This window comes from Galeopterus variegatus, unplaced genomic scaffold (assembly GCF_000696425.1).
Source record: "Galeopterus variegatus unplaced genomic scaffold, G_variegatus-3.0.2 Scaffold5000, whole genome shotgun sequence".
NCBI classification, from domain to species: Eukaryota; Metazoa; Chordata; class Mammalia; order Dermoptera; family Cynocephalidae; genus Galeopterus; species Galeopterus variegatus.
In genome coordinates, this window is record NW_007731111.1 from 137,179 (window position 1) to 149,978 (window position 12,800).

Consider the following 12,800-nt stretch of genomic DNA (forward strand, 5'->3'; position numbering starts at 1 on the left):
GTTCCCGGTCCGGTACGGGGGCAACACTGAGGGTTGTGATCCGTTGCCAGACACGGAAAAAGACAAAAAAAAAAAAGCCAAAATAAAACATTTGGTGATTTAACATTTTTATAAGGCCTCCCCTCCCTTTTGGGGGTTCATTTAGTCCTTCAGATTTCCTGATTTCTTTTCTTACTACTCCTATGACCTTTTATGGTTCTTCCTTATCTGCCCCCACTTTGTCTTTAATATCTAGTCTTTTAAATCTATGCTTATCTGGGAACTCTTGTAAAGCTATACCACTTTTTTACATTTGTCTTTGATTATTTGTTTCTTCCTTCATGTTTCATGTATGTCCTTTTAAAAACTGAGCTCATTTCATTTTAACCCTTTGAAAGTTTATTGTTTTATTTAGTTTTTCCTCCCCTTTTCCTCTTCTTTATAATTGTTCATAAAAATTTATCATCATACTTGAATCATCCTTTTCTTTGGAATTTCAGACATTGGATCATATCTATCTCTTTAGTGCACTTTCTGGGATATGAGTTTCTAATATCCAGGGCACTTGTCTAATTATGCCCAACAGTCTCTTTTTTAGCCTTTAATAAACTGTCAGAAGAGGAACCATTTGGTTCCAAGGTTTTTGTCATTTCCACTTAGAATCATAGCTTGTTGCTCAGTGTTAAGACAGAACAGTAGCTCCTCTCTTTGCTTCTCCTAGCAGTGAATTCTGTGAAGCTGTGCACCAGGAGAGGTGAAACATGTTTGTGGAATGAACGTTTGAGGGTGTGCAGTGTGTAAGGACACAGGAAGTTGTGTTGTAGGTTGCCTAACTTTGGGTGAGGTTATCTCACTTCTTCCCGCAGTCCCTCTGATCTGGTGCAAAGAGAGGAAGGATGTGTGGTGACCTCGCTGCAGTGTAATCACTTAACGCATCTCCTCATGTCATCTCATGGTTAGGGTTTTGTGTGCCGCTTCCATAGTTGGCCCCTTGCTCCCTTTTTAATGTCAAGGAAAAAGGAATCAGAGAAAGAAATCTAGAGTAAGGGGTTGTGTTTTGAAAGTAATGCAATTTGGAGCAGTTTCCAAACTTCCAGTTTGGTGTGGTCTATATGTACATACGCATAGGGAAAAGTCTGGAAGACATTATCTCTGGGTGGTGGAATATTAGGTGATTTTAATCCATTTTATTTTTTATTTTGTGATATATTTTCTTATTTGAATATATATGAATTGTATAATCATAAGAAGGAAAGGAAAAATCTTAAGCATGTGACTAAAATATACCCTTTTGAAATAATACAGAACTGTCTAGTCTGCCCTTGGATCAGAATGGGAGGCAGTTATAGTATATAGTGGAAAGGGCACTGGATTTATAGGCACTTGGATTATAAAAGTCTAGCTGGTAGGAGGAGGAGGAGCAGTGATAGTGTAGGATAGAAACCCAAGTTTTTCACGTGACCTGCGAGGTCTTTGAAGGTGTGCATGCTTCTCTTTCTCCAGGTGCACCTTGCCCTGCTTCTTGTCATGCCCGTGCAGTGCTGGCTGCATGAGAGGGCTCACATGGTGTTTTCTCAGGCATCTGTGCATTTGAGCCTGCTGTCTCTTCTCTTAGCTGGGACGTCCTTCCCACTTTTGTGTATTTGTGTGGTTTCTTTGATGCTGTTCATATTCCTTTTACTGTAAATGAGTAAATCACTTTCTCCTCTTGCTGTCTTTGTACTGTTGTACTGGTTCTACTGCTGTTGTCCTGTTGACATATTTCTTTTGTAGCGTTTATGCTGTATGATAAATTATTTGTTCACCGGTGTCTTCCCTGTAAGGCAGTGAGCTTCTTGAGGGCAGTTCATTTTTATATTCTCATTCTTTACATGATGCCCAGCACATAGTAGGTGCTCAAGAATTTTGTGGAATTCACTTGGTTTAGGGTCTGAGATTTCTGAAAATTCTTTTAATTAGATAACTCAATAAATTTAGTGACCTTCAACTAAGCGTATGGTCCCCGACAACATAATGAATTTGAGATGAAGAACCACAATAGCCCTGGTATTGTACTGCAGTAAATAGCCACATGTACAGGTTGAGCATCCCTGATCTGAAAATCTGAAATGCTCCAAAATCTGAAACTTTTTGAGCTCTGACATGCTCATTGGCATATTTAGGATTTCAGATTTTCAGATTAGGGATGCTCAACTGGTAAGTATAATGCAAATATTCCAATAATAATAATAATAATAATAATCTGAAGTCTGAAACACTTCTGGTCCCAAGCATTTTGAAGAAGAAATACTGAACTTGTGTTGTGATCCCAGTAGTTGGAGAAGAATGTATTCGGTGCCCATGCAGGATGAGATGTCCTACTAAACTGTGGGTCCTTTATATCCATTCACATAATACAGGTATGGTTTTTACACTAATTTTCACTAGCTATAGAAAGCACCAGTACTCTTGTTAATTTTCCTTGGTGTGATCCTAGAATTGTGGTTATGTAAAAGAATGTCCTTCTCCTTTGAAGATGTATACTGAAGTATTTAGGGGTAAAGTGTGTCTATAACTTACTTTAATATGGTTTAACAAAATGATATATGTAGATAAATAAAGCAAAACATGGCAGAATATTCAGAATGTTTTGGGTATTGAACTATTCTTTCAATTTTACTGATTGAAATAACAAAAAAAAGTGAGGGAAAAGCACCGGTTTTTATCTTGTCATAATCCTGCATCCTTCTTAAAGAAGTTACCTCAAGCAGTGGGGACCCTTTTAGAAGGCTTTCTATGTCCATTTCAGTGGTGACTGGGGTTTCCTGATGGAATTGAAATTGTGCTTGCCACTGCACCCTCTAAAAGAGCCGTGATGTATAAAATTTAATCTGAACAAAGATATAGGGGCCCTCTCTTGCTTTGAAATTATAGAGGGAAAGAAATACTGACTTTGATACAAGCCTCTTTTTTTCCTCTATATTTTGGGCCTTTCTTTTCTCTGCTCTTTGCTTTTGGCTCTTCCACTCTTTATTTTGGGTTCTTCCTACATCTTAGATCCTTAAGGCTGTCTTTCTTCAGATCATTCACTTTCTATAATCTGTCCTTCCTTAACCCCACCTCTTCATGTTAGCAGTAACTCCATCCCCAGTTGCTACCGTTTTTCTGAGAGGAAAGTTATTCTAAATCTTCTTCTGTTATTCTTCCAACTTCAATTCCATATTCTTTCTCTTAGTTTTTCATTTAAAAAAATCTTTTTTTTTTTTTTAAATAATTAAAAGCGAAAAGATAAATAAAATCGACAAACCACTTGCATGGCTAACGAAAAAAAGAAGAGAGAAGATTTAAATAATTAAAAGCAACGTGTATGTGTGAAACCTAAGCACTACTTTAATCTCACCTCTGGACTTTACCACAGTTAACTTTGTGGTATATGCCTTCCATTACACTTTTTTTTTTTTTTTAGGATCATACTCTATATATTTAGCAACTTTTTTTTTCCAGTTAATAAATCAAATACCTCTTTGCATTGTCTCATTTATATTCTCATTAGATTATAATTGTTCAGAAACAGAGAAGTTTGTATGGTAGAGCCAGAGGATCCTCTTCCTCAAACAGATTCAGATCTGTCAGTAGACAGCGAGCCTCAGAGGTTGTATTGAATGCACAGCATAAAGTAACTACTTGGTATATTTGGGCAGTCATCATCTTCAGTGTGCCTTAATAATAGGACTATCGTGTGTGATGTTACAGATTATCTTCTGTGTGTTTTCTGTCTGTTTTTCATGTTATAGCTTAGACAGCTTTTAGCAGCTACAGGCAAAGAACTTCCAGGCCCTAAAGAAAGTTAGGTGGACTGCCAAAGACCTTTGGGAAGTTGTTGTTCAGATCTGTAGTGTGTCCAGTCAGCACAAACGAGGAAATGATGGCAGAGTTAGTTTAATAAAGCAGAGAGAATCTACATTAGGTATAATGTATCAGTATGTATTGGTATGTTTCAGTTGTATTTTTTGTTTTTATGTATTATTTATACTATTTGTACTATTTCAAAAAAATCTACCTTGGTCCTGTATATCATAAAGATGGACAATCTTAAGAATTCTCTGGTGGTCTCTGATGGGCCTGCCATGGCCACCTTTGGAAATACCTTCTGTTTATATGTTATTTTAAAAGACCGTTAATCATTTAATATAATCAACTGGAATTCAGTACCAACAATGTCTAAGGTTGGATAGTACTGAAGACTTCATATGTAATTAAAACAGGGAAGAAATATTATCAGGTTAGTATGACAATACAATATTATACACCTTTTCATACATGCAGAATTGGAGAGTTAGGAATAAACTTTCACACCTATAATTTACTTGATGTTATTTTTAATTTCTGACATTAAATGTGCATACAAAAATTTTTATTGAAACATAGTTGATTGTACATATATGGGGTACAGAGTTGAATATTAATACCTGTGTGCAATATGTGATGCTCAAAAAATTTTTTTATTTTTTACAGGAGTGAACTGCTTTCTTTTGTCAAAAAATTATGGGAAGTTTTATTAAAAATATATCTAGTTACTGTTGCTGATTTTTGTAGAATATGACTTAAAAATGAATGCTTCAAGTGTCTATTCAATTATTGGTATGACATCTTGAGATGCTTATCTTTAGTGATCATTATTGGAGGGGGTATTATTTGAATGGAGAAGTTTATTTTGCATCTGTTTTAGTGAATTGAGCAGGTATTTTTAAAATTGTCTCCATAATAGGCTAGTCTCCACAGTTTGGGTAGATGTATGAAGCCTAGGTTTAATTTTTGCTTGATAGGATTGTCATATTTACTTGCTGGACATAACCTAGATTTCATCCTTTAAATATTATTTAAGGAACAAAAAGTCAGTTTTGGGGGGAGAGGTAACTGGAAATATTAGTTAGAAAGCGATTTATTTACTTAATTTCAAAAGTTATATGAGGAGTTGAGCCTGGAGATAGCACCATAAGCCAGACTCCTAAATATGGTAATTTTTATGTAAGTTGTGTGCTATGATATTTTTTCATGAGATTAAAAATGAAGTTGATCTTTAGTGTGCTCTAAACTAAAGCAGATGCTAAATTTCCAAAAAGTAAGGGTCTTTTGAAAGAAAATACTTGGTGTCTCTGAGGTTGACAGTAGAAATATTAAAAGATATGTATACTGTTTAAGGATTCTTTGTTTTCTTTCTCATAGGAATCATTGGTTTTGATGATTATTTTGTCACTCTTTGTGAAACTTCACAGTGTTCGGGTCAGTATTTCATAATTTCATTTAAAAGTATATTTGAAAGGAATTTATTTTTAAATCACACCTTTTTAAAATCTTCTCTATTGCTTTCATCACTTTAGAATCAGAATAAGATGATGGAATTTTTTAGGGGAGAAAAATGTGTTTATTTTGTCAAAAAACATTTACATTTTTTTCTTCCCACACATAGCAACTTCTCATATAGGAGAATCCACTTATTTCCTCACAAAACTTTCTTTTCCTCCCTCTCCGCTCACCCAATCTTCTTACTTTGTGCTTAAAGGGCAGGTCCAGGCCTTATTTTATTGCTGTCATTGGCATCTGTGAAGAAGAAAAGATGAGTAGGTAGGCAGGTGGACAGTAGAATAAGAATAAGTAATTTGCATCTCAGTCTTAGAGATTGGAAGCAGCACTGTATCTCATAGGGATTTGAAGGGTCAAAATGGGTGAGTAGGGCTGGCTGGTTAGCTCAGTTGGTTAGAGCACGTTCTTGTAACATCAAGGTTAAAAGGTTGGTTCCCTGTACTGGCCACCCACCGGGGGAAAAAAAAGGGGGGATGCGGTGAGTCACCCTACCCTCCACTTACTGAGGCTTGTTCACCAGAGGAACACTCTGCTTCCTGAAGCACATGTGCACTCTCCGCAGCATTCCAACTGCAGGTGCCACTGTAGTGTGTTTCTAATTTTTACATAAAACTTGGTATATTAGATAGCAATCCAAGAATCACGTAGAGACAATTTTGCCTTTTTAGTTGGTGGTTTTAGTGGTTGTATTTATTACCCCTTTGGTATCACCTCTTTTGTCTAAGTTTAAACTATAAAGATTGATTTCCAGTGCGTGTGTATAAATGAGACAAAAGAATGGCTACTGTAGGGGTACTGAGCGAGACTTATAGGGTCCCAGTCTCAGCCTCTCCACTTACTGGGTATATGACCTTGGGTAAGTTGCTTTCTGTGTCATTTTCCTCATCTCTAAAATGGGTATAAGAATAGTACCTACCTCAGAATTGTGAGGATTAAGTAAATTAACATGTTTTCTAAACTAGGTGTTTAGAGTAAGGACTGGCACATAGTAGGCTTAACTATTATCTTCATGACAAAAATACTTTAATGTAAACTGACCCAGAGAAAATGAAATGTGACTAAATGTTTGACCAGAAAAAGTATTTCTCCTGAGCAATAATCTTTATTGATTCCAAGAATAGTAAGAATGGCACTGGATTAAGAATTAGTATTTTAGGGCTGGCCCGGTGGCGCACTGCTATAGTGCACCGCTTGGGAAGCGCGGCGGCGCTCCCGCCAAGGGTTCGGATCCCACATACAGACCGGTTCCCGCTCACTGGCTGAGCGAGGCGCGGGGGCAACACCGAGGGTTGCGATCCCGTTGCTGGTCCTGGTCCGGTACGGGGGCGACACTGAGGGTTGTGATCCGTTGCCGGACACAGAAAAAGACAAAAAGGAAAAAAAAAGAATTAGTATTTTAAAACCAACTGTTCAATGGGTAGATAGAATTCTTAGGCTCGTTAACATTTTATAAATGTCTGTAGAATATAGTTATAAACCAATCTAACTCAGTTGTAAAGTAAATAATTGGGTATTTGCTAATAGTACCACACTTCCTTTCCCACTGTACTGGGCGTAGTGGTGAGTTATGGTTAAATCTAACACCTCAGGGCAACAGAAGTACTTTGTCCAAGTTCACTTTGTAAATGATAGAGCCATGACTTGAACCTCATTTGTGTGTGAATCCAGAGCCTGTGTTCTCTACCACTGTGCTTTACTGTTTCTAGGAGGTAGTAGTGATCACCTCTATTTCTTGGGTGCTGACCTCGTTTTTAATCTTCAGAGTTCTATCTTCTGATTCTGTATCTCAAGATTTCCATGTTTAACCATGCTCAGAGCAGCTGACCCTATTCCCTACCCCTTTCTTGACTCTGTTGCTACTGAAATGCACTGAAGTGGTATACTTGCCACATCTAGCCTCTAACCCCACTGGGGCCAGTGAAAGTCAGTTACTCTTACAAGAAGCCATAAAGTAGGTTTAAGGCCACATAGCAGTATTGTTTAGTGTTTAAGCCCTTGTTTTTAGTGGCTTCCTTTAGATAACAGAACTTAAAAATCATTTGGGGGCTGGCTGGTTAGCTCAGTTGGTTAGTGCATAGTATTATAACACCAAGGTCAAGGGTTCAGATCCCCATACCAGCCAGCCCCCTCCCCCCAAATAAAAAAAGTAAAAAATCATTTGGGGAAATTTTATGAGCCTGTCTTACCTTTTGTTGCTTGTAAATTGTACTAAAAGCAGAGATGAGGGGTTTGTTCTGCCACTTTTATATGCTTTAAACATTTGTAAGAGATGTAAAGTTTTTTTTGGTATTTTCTAGTTTTCCCTCTTTGGCATTTTGAAAAAAGGAAACAAAAATGAGATTGTTTTCAAATCCCTATAAAAAGTTAGCTTATCATACTTTCTCAAATTTAGTTGTTTTGATAGTTTTTATATACTTAACTCTTAGTAATATTTAACATACTTAGGATCACCTAAATTTTGGCTGTTTTTTTTTTGTTTTTAATAAATGCATGTATGGAATTTGAAGTTAACTGTTAAATTAGAGATTAACGTTAAGTGTCCTTCCTTTAGCCTCCAGTCTGTGGACTTTTAAGCTGTGGCAGTCACAGTGAAAGAGTTAGTTTGGTATATATCAATATAAATCCAAACAACCATTCCTGGTTAATTATTCAGGCAGACATTTATTTTGGTAAGTAAGATGTTGCTTTTGTTTGTTTTGTAGCACATTTAGAAGTGAAAATAAATTGCACGTTTTATTACACTACTTTATTAAACTTTCTAAAGTTTTGTTCTTGAGACTTACTCTTCTTCCTTGGTAAAATTAAGACAGTAAAACTATAATTGTTTTATTTGTGAATTTTCTGGTGTAGAACCTTGGGTTCAGATGCTTTTAATTTTATGTTGATTACCTTTGTTCTGTTTTTTTTAAAACAGTGACCACTTTTTCATCTAATAAGTTGGTATTACATTATTAAGGAATGATGGCAAGGTTTTGCTTGCAAAATTTCTATTTAAAGATTCTAAAATCTCTCCAGATACTCTTGATAATTATTTGTATTCTTAGAGGTATATTTCTAATCCTTCCCATCTCCCACCCTGGTTATATGAGATAGGGTTTTCCAACTTGATATGAAATTTCAATGTTTCTATATTGTACAGATCAAATGAAATTTCTGACTAGTATAATTTCAGGATTAGTTTTTTAGGAGTTGGTTTTTTTAAAAAGGAAAGTTCAAAATATAAAGGTAGAAGGAATTGTATAATTAACCCCCATGTCTCTGCCACCCATCTTTAACAATAATTAACTCATGGCCAGTCTTGTTTCTTCTGTACCCTACCTACATCATTCCTCTCTACTCCAGATTATAAAATTGCTTACTTTGATGCTCATTTTCACCCCAGCCCCCAAAAGAATTTATCATCAAGATCTTAATGTTCACTTGCAGAATAGATATACTGATTCTGAACTACCTCAAAAAATTAAGATATGTTTCTAGTTTGGACATTTGGGAAATAAATACTCCTAAATACTAAATTCTGTAAGAGTAAATTTGGTGAGAAATCTGAGCTAGATTGTTGGCTAATCAGTTTGAGGAGGCAAAGAATCTTTTATGTTTTGGCAGTGGGCAGTATGGGGATCTTAACCCTTGACCTTGGTGTGTAAGGCTGCACTCTAACCAACTGAACTGACTAACCAGCCCTGGCAAAGAATCTATTATATCGCTTCTTTAATGTGATTAGAAAAAATAAAGGCGGTTTTTGTCAGTATTGTCCTGAATATGTATGAAATTTTATCCCTAGATCTACGGTTTATCACTCCATGAAGTTATACCTGACACTTCACAAGAGGGCTTGTCTTTTTCCAACTGTCCTGTCCACTGATAGGTAATTCTTTATCTCCATTTTCTACTTCAGCAACAAATCATTATTCGGCAGCTCTTCATTATTACCTCCAAGCCGGAGCTGTGTGTTCTGATTTCTTTAATAAGGCTGTGCCCCCTGATGTCTGTGCCCCACAGACCAGGCAAGTTGTTTTTGTGGGCTTCCTCTCTTCTTGCCTACCTTTACATGTTCTTGTTCCTGGGTCCCTTTTTGGCTGAACTTACCCATTTCCATGTATGCGATGGTAATTCCCAAGTTGATGGCTCTAGACCAGATTGCTCTCCATATTTTCAATGCCCATATTTCCAGTGACTGTTGCTGCTTTGATTTCCCTAAAACCCCTCAAATTCAACCTGTCCAAAACTGATTTCAGTGTTTTACTTTACTTTTTTAGTAAAGTGGTAAACTCCTAATAAACTCATCTGCCTTTTCAAAAAAAGAAAACAAACTCCAAAATATCAAACATGTTAGGGCCGGCCTGTGGCTAACTCGGGAGAGTGTGGTGCTGATAACACCAAGGCCATTGGTTCGGATCCTATAGAGCGATGGCTGGTTCATTCACTGGCTGAGTGTGGTGCTGACAAAATATCAAACATGTTGGTTTAACCATTTAAGTTGACCAAGTTCAAATCCTGAGTGTCATCCTTGGCTTTTTTCCTTACTGTACTGACCCTCCCACCAACATCCATTCAGTCTTTAAATCATATTGATGCTATCTCCTAAATCCCCAATTTTTTTCTATATTTTTTGTGTATGTTTAAGGCCTACAACATGTTTGGTTATACGTAGAGAAATGATTATGACAGACAAACATACCCATTACCTTTATAGTTACCCTTTTTTTGTGATAAGAATGCTTAAAATCTACTGTGTGCAAATTTATCAACTATAGTCCTTATGCTGTGTATTAGTTCACTAGACTTACTCATTCTGCCTAATTACAGATCTGTGCCCTTTGACCCACTCTCCATTTCCTCCCCAACCTCACCCCTGGTATCAAATATTCTTCATTTTCCTTTGACGTAGTGCTCTTTCCTCTGAAATCATGACTTAAACAAATGGCCTGATTTCATGGAACCAGTATCATGACTTAACAAATGACATTTTTCAATATTTATAATAAGTGTCTTTTGAAACAAGATTTAAAATTTTTTATTAGTTTTTAAAATTTTACTTTGAACAGCATTTTAGGAATTCACAGCAAAATTGAGTAGAAAGTAGATTTCCATATACCTCGTCCCCACATGCACAACTTTGCCCTCTGTTGACATCCTATACCAGAGTAGTACATTTGTTATAACTGCTAACTAGCTTTTTGAAATAATCAGGATTTTGTCTTTGTAGATAATAAAACAAATCATAAAATGTTATTCTTTGCTGAATTGCCACACACTGGTTAGTTTATAATATGAGGTTGGTTTATTTTCATGTATGTTAGAGTTTATAATATATATATAAAGCATTGGACTGGGAAGTAGCTTTTATTTTCCATACCAAAATTACTTAAATTTGTGATATTTAAGAGTTTGACATATTCTTAAAGTATTTTTAGTTGTTTATATAGAATTTTAACTAAAGTGAAAGTATGAATTAGAAAACACTGACAGTTGAACCTCCTAAACGGAAAAGAAGCATTCTCAAGTATGTTTTCTTATATTTAAGATTAGATATATACATTAGTCATTAGGGAAATGCAAATCAAATCCACAGTGAGATACCACTTTACATTCACTAGGATGGCTATAATCAAAAGACATCTAATAACAAGTGTAGGCGAGGGTGTGGAGAAATTGGAACCTTCATATATTGCTGATGGGAATATAAAATGATCTCAACTTCAGGAAAAGTTCGGCAGTTCCTCAAAAAGTTAAACATAGGAATTACCATATAATCCAATAATTCCACTCCTACGTATATACCCGAGAATTGAAAACATGTCCACAGAAAAAGTCTGAATGTTTGTAGCAGTATTATTCATAATAGCCAAAAAATAGAAATAACCCAAATGTCCATTAAATGATGAATGGCTAAAGAAAATGTGTTATATTCATATAGTGAGATATTATTCGCCGTAAAAAGGAATGAAGTACTGACCCATGCTACAACATAGATGAACCTTGAAAGATTATGCGAAGTGAAAGAAGCCAGGCACAGAAGGCCACAAAGTGTACTATATTCCATTTGTATGATATGTCCAGAATGGGCAAATCTGTAGAGGCAGAAAGTAGATTAGTGGTTACCAGAGGCTTGAGAGGAGAGGGTAATGAAGAATGACTGCTAATGGGTACGGGGTTTTTTGGGGGCGGGGTGGTAATGAAAATATTTTATAATTAGTAGTGATGGTTGTACAATTTGTGAATATACTAAAAACCACTGAATTGTGTACTTTAAAAGAGTAACTTTTATGATATGTGAATTATATAAAGTTAAAAATATTTTTTAAAGAGATGAACATATGACCCACATACCTGATTGAAATAGATGCTTTATTAAGCACACTGGCAGCCTAAATTTCACCAAAATGAGGTGCTGTACTTGCCAGCTGTGAAAGGTCTAATTGCATGTTCTGTATGTTCTTGAATGTCATGACACTTTAGCTTGGCAATTTTCCATCTCCTTCCGTTCAGTTTTCTGAACTGACTTTTTGCTAGCTTCTTATTCAAATAAACAAAGCTCTAAAAATTTGTGGGTTAGGTCACTGACGAAGAATATATTGGTCAGACAGATACTTGTGTAAAGGTTTTTGAAATTAAAATTGAATGGAATCCATAAATATGAGCTGACCCAGTCACTGTAATCTGCAAGGCTTTTTAAAGAATATATTCTTTATGTAAGAGTAATTAAAGATTACCCTCTAAAACCAAGACAGTCATCATTACATGAAACCATTTTCAAATCTTTGTTTACGCAGGTGGCAATTTTATGTCAGTTCCTCAGAGAAATTGACTACAAAACAGCCTTTAAGTCACTACAGGAACAAAACAGGTATGAACGATTTTTAAAATAAAATGAGGTTGAAATTTTTCTGCTTACAAAAGAGGAAATAACTGAATTCTGTTTTTCAGTCATGATGCTATGGATTCCTACTATGACTACATATGGGATGTTACCATTTTGGAATATTTGACTCGTATCGTCTTAGCAACATATGTGATGTTAGAACAGTTCACGCCTGCAAATTAAAGTATTTAATATTGTGTATTTTCCAAATCAAACCAAAAACAGAGTTGAGATTCTGTCATGATGTTTAATACTATCAGATTTATTATCCTTAACTGATTAATTTAGATCTTCATCATAAAAGAGGAGAAACAGATAAAAGACAAATTGCAGTAAGTTACCTTATGTCTTTCTTCAATGATATACTTAGTTTCCCAAAAATTAAGATTTGGATCAACAAAAAAAATATTTTGTGTGCTTATTTACTGCCAGAATTTGGTTATCAGTGTTTACTTTTTAAAAGCTCCTTTTTTTGATAATATAAGCTGTTCCATCTCAGTTTATTTTAAAGTGTTAGATCATGTCATTTCTCTGTTCCAAACGAGTGGTTTCTCATCTCACACAAAGTCAAAGGCCTTACAGTGGCCTATAAGGCCACATATAACTTGACCTCTAG

At 35.7% G+C, this 12,800-nt stretch overlaps 1 pseudogene; it reads left to right on the top strand.

Moving 5' to 3' along the window:
* Positions 1-12,466, top strand: part of LOC103604145 — a 30,642-nt pseudogene extending 18,176 nt beyond the window's left edge.
* Positions 12,467-12,800: the final 334 nt, after the last annotated feature.